Here is a 9,715-nt window from a genome sequence, read left to right as displayed (position 1 = left end):
TCTTTTGCATTTTTTCCCTTTGTGAGGCGTGGCTTGCTGTGCGAAAGTAGCATACCAATAATGTTTCAATGTTGTTTGAATCGCTGAATTGTTTTAACAGGGTTCTTTTATTCCACATTTTAATTATGGGTGTTTCTATTTCAGTGTTGTGTCATTGCTTATGATACCTGTAAACCACTAAGAAGCCTATTTTGACAAAATTAAGAGGAATAATACAATAATAATTATGAGGACCCCTTAATAAAATATTCAAACCCCACCCCTGACTCCTCCCTGCCACCCCCCAGGAACCCTATAAAACCTTTAGGGGGCTAGCCTCCCTCTACTAGGGTTGCCATATTTCAGAAAGTAAAAACCAGGACACCCCAAAAGTTGTTGAGCTTTTTAAAAGAAGAACCCATAATTTGAGCACTGGCTGATGTCTATATGGGATTGGTTTTGGTAGGACTTCCTTTCCATGTAAGAGTACTGAGGACTGCTGCATCACTTGTCCAGCCTTCCTGGCTTTTGAAGCACATTAGTAGGCTTCAGCGGGACACGGGTGGTGCTGTGGGTTAAACCACAGAGCCTAGGGCTTGCCGATCAGAAGGTCAGCGGTTTGAAGGGCTTGCTGACAGTGGTGTAGCGTGGGTTGTCAGCACCTGGGGCAAGGCAAGTAATTTGCGTCCCCTAACCCGTGGATTTTAGTAGGGGCAGAGAGCTGCGAGTGCGAGCGCGCCCCCCTATATGTTGCGCCCAGTGCGGCCGGCCCCCCTACACCCCCCACGCTACGCCACTGCTTGCCGATCAGAAGGTTGGCGGATCAGAAGGTCGGCGGTTCGAATCCCCGCGACGGGGTGAGCTCCCATTGCTCGGTCCCTGCTCCTGCCCACCTAGCAGTTTGAAAGCATGTCAAAGTGAAGTAGATAAATAGGTACCACTCTGGCAGGAGGGTGAACAGCCTTTCCGTGCCCTGCTCTGGTTCGCCAGGAGCGGCTTAGTCATGCTGGCCACATGACCCGGAAGCTGTACACCAGCTCCCTCGGCTAATAAAGCAAGATGAGCGCTGCAACCCCAGAGTCGGCCACGACTGGACCTAATGGTCAGGGGCCCCTTTGCCTTTTAGTAGTCTTCAGCACTTCCATGAACTCTGCTCTCTGGCAAGCCATGATGAGCAGCCGTTCATCCTCCCAACTTAGATGCTGCAAATGTGGGTGCTGGAGACTTGTCTGGGGTGCCTTGGCCACACAGGCCCCAACTAGGAAGCCTACCTGTCTCACTAGCCTTGGGCACCACTCAGGTCGACAGATCACAGTCTTGGCCCCACCGTGATGGGATGCAATTCCATTCAAATGATAGTTATGATTCCTGAATTTGCATTTACACATGTAAAAAAGCATCTGCAAATATTATGTGACTGGGTGCACGGAACAGCATTTATGAACACAAGTGAAAAGTGTCCCTGCTAAGCTCATCTCTATCTTCTGCCACTACAGCCACATCAGCTTCCTTGTTCGGCCTTTAGCTCTCTTTTATGGTTTGCATCAACGTCAAGGCTCTCAAGCTCATTTTCAAAAGCACTTCCCTCAGTGCTAGCCTGAAATGGACTTGAAAGACCAGCGCCATTTGCCCTGTGCTAGAGGCAGGGTTGGCCCATTCATGAGACAAGGTGAGGCGACTGCCTCAGGCGGCAAAATTCACAGGGGCAGCTGATTCCAATGCCAATCTTTATTCAGGGCCGGCCCACCCACGAGACAAGGTGAGGCGACTGCCTCAGGCGGCAGGATCCACTGGGGCAGCAGTGGTTCCTGATGCCAATCTCTTTTTTTTTATATATAAATATTTATTAAGATTTTAAAATATAAATGCACACATAATAAACAATCTTATTTCTGTCATAACAATTTCATCACTTCTTTGGACTCCCTCACGTCTCCCGCTCCCATTTGCATTGTTAAAAATTTTTCCACACAAATTATCAACTTGTTTTCAATCTCATGTCCATTCATTCAAATATAATCTAGCACTTCTTCCCAAAAAAATTTATATTTTCTTTAGTCTCACTTATCATCAAATTTAGATCTAATTTAGTGGTGAGCAGTTTTTTATAATCCAGCATCCTTCTTAAGATTCAACCAAATTACAATGTTTTTGTAAATACATTTTGAATTTCTCCCAGTCTTCCTCCATCTTCTCTTCTCCCAGATCACGGATTCTGCCGGTCATCTCGGCCAGTTGCATATAGTCCATCAGCTGCATCTGCCACTCTTCCAGTGTGGGTAGATCTTGAGTTTTCCAGTTTTTTGCGATAAGAATCCTTGCTGCCGTTGTTGCATACATGAAAAATGTTCGATCCTTCTTTAACACCTTCTGGCCGACAATACCCAGGAGGAAGGCCTCTGGTTTCTTTGTGAAGGTATACCTAAATACCTTTTTCAGTTCATTATATATCATTTCCCAGAAGACCTTCACCTTAGGGCATGTCCACCAGAGGTGAAAGAATGTTCCTTCATTTTCTTTACATTTCCAACATTTATTATCAGACGAATGGTATATTTTAGCAAGTTTAACTGGGGTCATGTACCATCTATATATCATTTTCATAACATTTTCCTTCAGAGCATTACATGCAGTGAAGTTCAGCCCAGTGGTCCACAACCTTTCCCAGTCCTCAAACATAATGTTATGCCCAATGTCCTGTGCCCATTTTATCATAGCCGATTTAACCATTTCGTCTTGTGTATTCCATTTTAACAGCAAGTTATACATTCTAGATAGAACCTTAGTCTTTGGTTCTAACAATTCAGTTTCTAACTTCGATTTCTCCACCTGGAACCCTAACTTTTTATCATTTTTAAAAACTTCTTTAATCTGAGCATAATGTAACCAGTCTCGCACCTTATCCTTCATTTTCTCCAAACTCTGCAATTTCCAATTGTCTCCATCTTTTTCTAATATTTCCCAATATTTTGGCCATTTGGCCTCCATATTGGGTCTTTTTAGGGCCTTAGCCTCCAGAGGTGAGAGCCACCTTGGAGTTTTATTTTCCAGTATCCTGATGCCAATCTCTCCCTGTCTTTCTTCTGTTGTAGATCATCCTTCACCCTTTCCTCCCTGGCAGGGAGGGGAGGGCCATTTCGGGGTCTGCCTCAGGTGCCAAAATGTTTTGGGACCACCCTGCCTAGAGTCTCACTGCACCATTCAGACACCAAGTCTTACTTTCATCTTGCTCTGGCTGGCAAAGAAGGGGCACGGGAACTGTGCTTCCATAGCCTGGCTTCTGTACTGGCTGTGGGGAAAGTTAGTGGAGCAGGACTACACAGGAGAGTCATGGCCTGTGGGAAGGGGAGAGTCTGGTGGGCCAGCTTGAGACGGCTTGTTGCTGTTTAGTCGTTTAGTCATGTCCGACTCTTCGTGTCCCCATGGACCAGAGCACGCCAGGCACTCCTGTCTTCCACTGCCTCCTGCAGTTTGGTCAAACTCATGCTGGTAGCTTCGAGAACACTGTCCCACCATCTCGTCCTCTGTCGTCCCCTTCTCCTTGTGCCCTCCATCTTTCCCAACATCAGGGTCTTTCCCAGGGAGTCTTCTCTTCTCATGAGGTGGCCAAAGTACTGGAGCCTCAGTTTCAGGATCTGTCCTTCCAGTGAGCACTCAGGGCTGATTTCCTTCAGAATGGAGAGGTTTCATCTTCTTGAAGTCCATGGGACTCTCAAGAGTCTCCTCCAACACCATAATTCAAAAGCATCAATTCTTTGGCGATCAGCCTTCTTGATGGTCCAGCTCTCACTTCCAGACATCACTACTGGGAAACCAAGGCTTTGACTATACGGACCTTTGTTGGCAAGGTGCTGTCTCTGCTTTGAGAGGGCTAGTGGGCCAGATATGGCTTGCAGGCTGCAACTTCTCATACCCCCTTCTTGTGGTATTGCATGGAGAAAGTCACTTCTCCCTGCTGTGTGGCAGGCTAACTCCAGACTCAAGTTTCTTCCCAAATTATTTTCTCCCTTATTTCTCCTTATGACCTTATCCATCCCTTCCTCTCTGCTCTAGTTTCCCTTTGTTTCCTTCTCCATGGGACTTTTCATCAGGCTGTGCCTTAATCCACCCATGCTGTTCTCCTCCTTCCCATGTATGTCCTTTGCAGAAGCTTTCCTTGAGACACACAACTAGCTCCATCTTCCCTGCCCCTCCATTGCTGTTCTCATTATTCACATGGGAATAGCTGGCTTCCTCTACATCCCAAATGTTGAATTGGTTCACTGAAGGTGGAACAGATGAAGCCATGGGTGTAGCCAAGGGGGGGCAGGAAGGGGCAGCTGCCCCCCAATAAATGAAAATCAATAAAATACCGTATTTTTCGCCCTATAGGGTGCACTGGCCCATAGGGCGCACTTATTTTGGGGGGCAGTGGCATAGCATGGGGGTGCAGGGGGGCCGGCCGTACCGGCCGCAACATCTGGGGGTTAGGGGGCGCGAATCCACGGGTTAGGGGGCACAAATTACTTGCCTTGTCACGGGTGCTGACAACCCACGCTACGCCACTGGGGGGGGGAATAAAGAAAGAAAAATTTTTCCCCCTGAGCCCCAAAGAGCAAAGAAGCCATGACAACAAGCGGGATGGATCCCGCTAGCTGTCTTGGCTTCGTTTTTAGCGTCGGGGCTGGGGTATGGGATCGAAGGCGAGGTTGCGCTCAACCTCGCCATCGCTCCCAGAGCTTGCTGCTATCCGAAGCTCGAGGAGAGCAGTACTGTAGCCCGCTGCGCACCCCAGATTTCGGGCAGCTGTCCGCAAGCCTGCGGCGCCCGGCAGGAACTCAGTGCCATGCTCCCCGGGCTTTGGGCTGCAGGCAGCTATCCACAAGCCTTCGGAGCCCGCGGGAGTTCCCGCCGGGCTCCGCAGGCTTGCGGATAGCTTCCTGCAGCCTGGAGAGCTAGAGGGATCGGTGTGCACCGGCCCCTCTCGCTCTTGAGGCTTCAGCAAAAGCCTGCATTCGCCCCATAGGACGCACACACATTTCCCCTTCATTTTTGGAGGGGAAAAAGTGTGCCCTATAGGGCGAAAAATACGGTACATACCAAACTGAGGTTCTGTCCCGCCCCTAACAAATGCCTGGCTACGCTCATGGATGAAGCTGGTTTATGGTACATCAGGTATCTGGATCATTTAGCCCAGTAATGGGGAACCACAGGGCCAGAGGCCAGATGTGGTCCTCCAAGAATCTCTACCTGGCTTTGTGCTCTAGCACTTCCCTGCCACACCCAGCTCCACATCATCTGCTTCCTCAGATGGCCACCTCACCTTGCCTAATAGCAAATTGCATTAACATCCCTGGCACTTGCGTCTGAATAATTTAGGCACAAGGCTATGTCCATCCTATATGGGCTTTTAACAGCCATTAGGATTCATCAGCTGGGACTGCATTCTCTATCGCTGCTTCCGGTATTTGCTATTTACTCAGCTTGCTTTTAATACCGTCTGAATCGTAACTGGATTTATTTTGCATGCCAGCTTTTATACTGCTATTAAGAAAGCAACGCTCAATAAATTAAGGTTCCCATATTTCAAACAGTGAAGATCCGTTTTTGAGCTATTTCTATGGGAAATCGACAAAAATGGCACTGCCAACATGGGCTGCCATACGTCCGGATATTTCTGGACATTTGACACACATACAGTTTCCGTCCGGACACTGCTGCCAACCGCAGTATAGTGGTACCTCGGGTTAAGAACTTAATTCGTTCTGGAGGTCCGTTCTTAACCTGAAACTGTTCTTAACCTGAGGTACTACTTTAGCTAATGGGTCCTCCCGCTGCCGCCATGCGATTTCTGTTCTCATCCTGAAGCAAAATTCTTAACCCGAGGTACAATTTCTGGGTTAGCGGAGTCTGTAAGCTGAAGCATCTGTAACCTGAAGCGTCTGTAACCCGAGGTACCACTGTATTCCAGATATGTCTGGGGAGTTCCAGACGTATGGCAAGCCTAAAAAAATAAGCACCCTTAAGGAGGAGGGAAGACATTCTTTAAACGTCCTCAGGTCACTGGGAAGGGGAGACGTTTGAGGTATTCATTTTCCTCTGCTGACTTTTAGGGTCAGCCCTTGGCATAGTAGAATCATAGAATTCATAGAATCATAGAGTTGGAAGAGACCACAAGGGCCATCGAGTCCAACCCCCTGCCAAGCAGGAAACACCATCAGAGCACTCCTGACATATGGTTGTCAAGCCTCTGCTTAAAGACCTCCAAAGAAGGAGACTCCACCACACTCCTTGGCAGCAAATTCCACTGTCGAACAGCTCTTACTGTCAGGAAGTTCTTCCTAATGTTTAGGTGCAATCTTCTTTCTTGTAGTTTGGATCCATTGCTCCGTGTCCGCTTCTCTGGAGCAGCAGAAAACAACCTTTCTCCCTCCTCTATGTGACATCCTTTTATATATTTGAACATGGCTATCATATCACCCCTTAACCTCCTCTTCTCCAGGCTAAACATGCCCAGCTCCCTTAGCCGTTCCTCATAAGGCATCGTTTCCAGGCCTTTGACCATTTTGGTTGCCCTCCTCTGGACACGTTCCAGTTTGTCAGTGTCCTTCTTGAACTGTGGTGCCCAGAACTGGACACAATACTCCAGGTGAGGTCTGAATTGTAGAGTTGGACAGGACTGTGAGAGTCATCTAGCCCAACCCTCTGCAATGCAGGAATCTTTTTGCCCAACGCGGGTCTCGAACCCACAACCTTAAGATGAAGAGCCTCATGCTCTACTGACTAAGCTATCCCAGCACCTGGAAGGAGAGGACTTATGGAGCTCTGTTTGCCATGTCAAGCCTTGGCATCTCGAACCACACTCTGAAAAAAGATCAGGAAGCAGACAATAGGAGAGAAACTTGTCTGGCTAAAGGGACAAATGGTCCAATTCCAAGGAAGATGGCTTTGCATCAGGGGTGGGGGAACTGTGGTCTTCTGGATGCTGTCGAACTACAATTTGCATATTCCCTGACCATTGGCCATGGGTCCAGCCCTGGGGAAAGCGTGGGGAACATTTGCGCAACACACATACACACTGCAGCCGACACATTTAACGTGTCCACAGCACAGTTTGGAAAGCTCTGCTGCAGGATCACTGATTCGCCATCTATGCTTTGTATGCAGCCAGGTTTAGTAGCTGTTCTTATCTATTTTATATCAGTTTAATATTCTAAACTGCCCTGTGATCCTCAGTTGAAGGGTGGTATAGAAATTTAACACCACCACACTGCTACCCCCTTTTTCAAGATATTTCCAGTGCTTTTTTCCTGGGGGGACGCAGGGGTACGCATACCCCTAAACATTTTGTGAATATAACAGAAGAAAATTTTAACGGTGAAGGTCCTGTGTGAGTGTCTGGAGGTGGTTGGAGGATGGATGGCGGCTAACAGATTGGGGTTGAATCCTGACAAGACAGAAGTACTGTTTTTGGGGGGAGAGGAGGCGGGCAGGTGTGGGGGGCTCCCTGGTCCTGAATGGGGTAACTGTGCACCTGAAGGACCACGTGTGCAGCCTGGGAGTCATTCTGGACTCACAACTGTCCATGGAGGCGCAGGTCAATTCTGTGTCCAGGGCAGTTGTTTATCAGCTGAGACCCTACCTGTCTGCAGACTGTCTCGCCAGAGTGGTGCATGCTCTGGTTATCTCTCTCTTGGACTACGGCAATGCACTCTATGTGGGGCTACCTTTGAAGGTGACCCAGAAACTACAACTAATCCAGAATGCGGCAGCTAGATTGGTGACTGGGAGCAGCGGCCGAGACCGAGACCATATAACACCGGTCTTGAAAGACCTACATTGGCTCCCAGTACGTTTCCGAGCACAATTCAAAGTGTTGGTGCTGACCTTTAAAGCCCTAAACGGCCTCGGTCCAGTATATCTGAAGGAGCGTCTCCACCTCCATTGTTCTGCCCGGACACTGAGATCCAGCGCCGAGGGCCTTCTGGCGGTTCCCTCGCTGCGAGAAGCAAAGTTGCTATGTCCATGGAATGAAGTACAGAGAGGAAAGCAAATATTTCAAAACAAAAACCTCATCTTTTAATTTTTATTATATTATATATTTATACCCTGTTCAGCTTGTCTACGCCAGTTAGCCTTTCCCCTTGACGTGCTCTATTTTATATTTTAAGAATTGGACATAGAGGACACGTTCTTGCTGCTTCCTGGTGTGGCGTGTGGTGTGTCTTGCTACTCAAATGCAGCTTGGATAAAATCTAACATCCCTCCTTTTTCATTTCCTATCTTTTTGCATGAGCAACATTAACTTCCGCCAACAAGGGAGACCAAAATAAAAAAGGCTTCGAAAGTGAACCCGGAAGCTGAAAGCTCTGTGTAAATCTATCCAGTAATTGCCGTATTATAAACTCTATAGTTCTCGCACAACCCGACCTTTCCCTTCTCTGTGACCATTCTCCGAATTCCTAGAGGGCTCTGGGGAGGCGGGACCGTTCCACTCCCTCCGTTCACCCATACAGACCAATGGAAAAGGAGAAGTGTTTAAAGTGGCAGCAGGATTGACCAATGGAAAGCAGCGTTTGCAAGAGAGGTGGGAGGCAGGCAGAGAGCGAAGTTCGAAAAGCTGCAACTTGCAGCCACTTGGCCTCGCGCTCAGTGTTAGAAATGGGTCTCTGGCAGCAGCTTGCAGAACGGTGTTTTCCTTTTTTGTTGTGGTAATGAAAGGCAAGTGGGGGGGGAGGTGGCGGCTCTAGGAGTGTAAGTTGCACACCCCTAAAAAGAAAGTTAGCCCGGAAAATGGGGCTGGTGGGGTGGAAAACGGAGGGGGCATCAGAAAATGGGTTGGGGGTAAGATTTGCCCACCTTGGAAGCATGGCAGATGCAAGTAATAGACTACATGGAGATGGCAGAAATGACTGGCAGAATCCGAGACCTGGGAGAAAAAGTGGTGGAAGAGGACTGGAAGAAGTTTAAGGACTCTCTGCAGAAACACTGCAAAGTTTATGAATGCTAAAATGATGTTGGATATAATATATATATATATATATATATATATATATATATATATGGCATTAGCGATACAGTGTTAAGAAGTATGCAAAAATGTAATAGAAAAAGGGTGTAAGACTAAAGTTATATTATGTCAAAAGTAAATAATATGTTAAAGGTGTTTAAACATAAGGAGGAAAGATCGAAGACATAATAGAATTGATTTTAATAATTAGAAATGAGTTTCTAAAGAGGGTAAGGAATTGCTGTATCTGATTGGTTAAAGAGGAACACAAAAAAGGGAGGCGTGAGGAAGTCGAGAAAGGAAGCTATGTAAACATGAATTTAAAAATTGGAGTTTTAATTTTTAATTTTTTTCTTTTTGATGTATGTGTGTATTTGTGATTGTTTTCGTTTTTCTTTATTTTTGTGGTTGTGATATTTCTCTTTTTCTGTAAAAGCAAATAAATATATTTTAAAAAAGAAAAGAAAATGGGTTGGGGGTGTGTGTTTCTGGAACCTGGTGCAATGCAGGGTCAGGATCAGTGCCGCTGAGATCTGCAGAAGGGATCTGAGATCTCTCTGTGTGTGTGCCTCTGTCCTTTGTGGATTTTGATATAGCGCTATATGTACTGCTCCCCTACCCCCACCCCCACCCCGTGTTCTGGGTGTTCTCCTGATGCCCCAGAGCACATTTGTCTATTTTGTCTACATTTCCTACTAGGATCTGATTCTTCTATCAAAGCTGGTGCTGGAGAATCCTTCACTTCGG

The sequence above is a fragment of the Podarcis erhardii genome (assembly GCF_964252035.2).
Source record: "Podarcis erhardii genome assembly, chromosome: 2".
Lineage (NCBI taxonomy): Eukaryota > Metazoa > Chordata > Lepidosauria > Squamata > Lacertidae > Podarcis > Podarcis erhardii.
Note: the sequence above shows the minus strand (reverse complement) of the source record.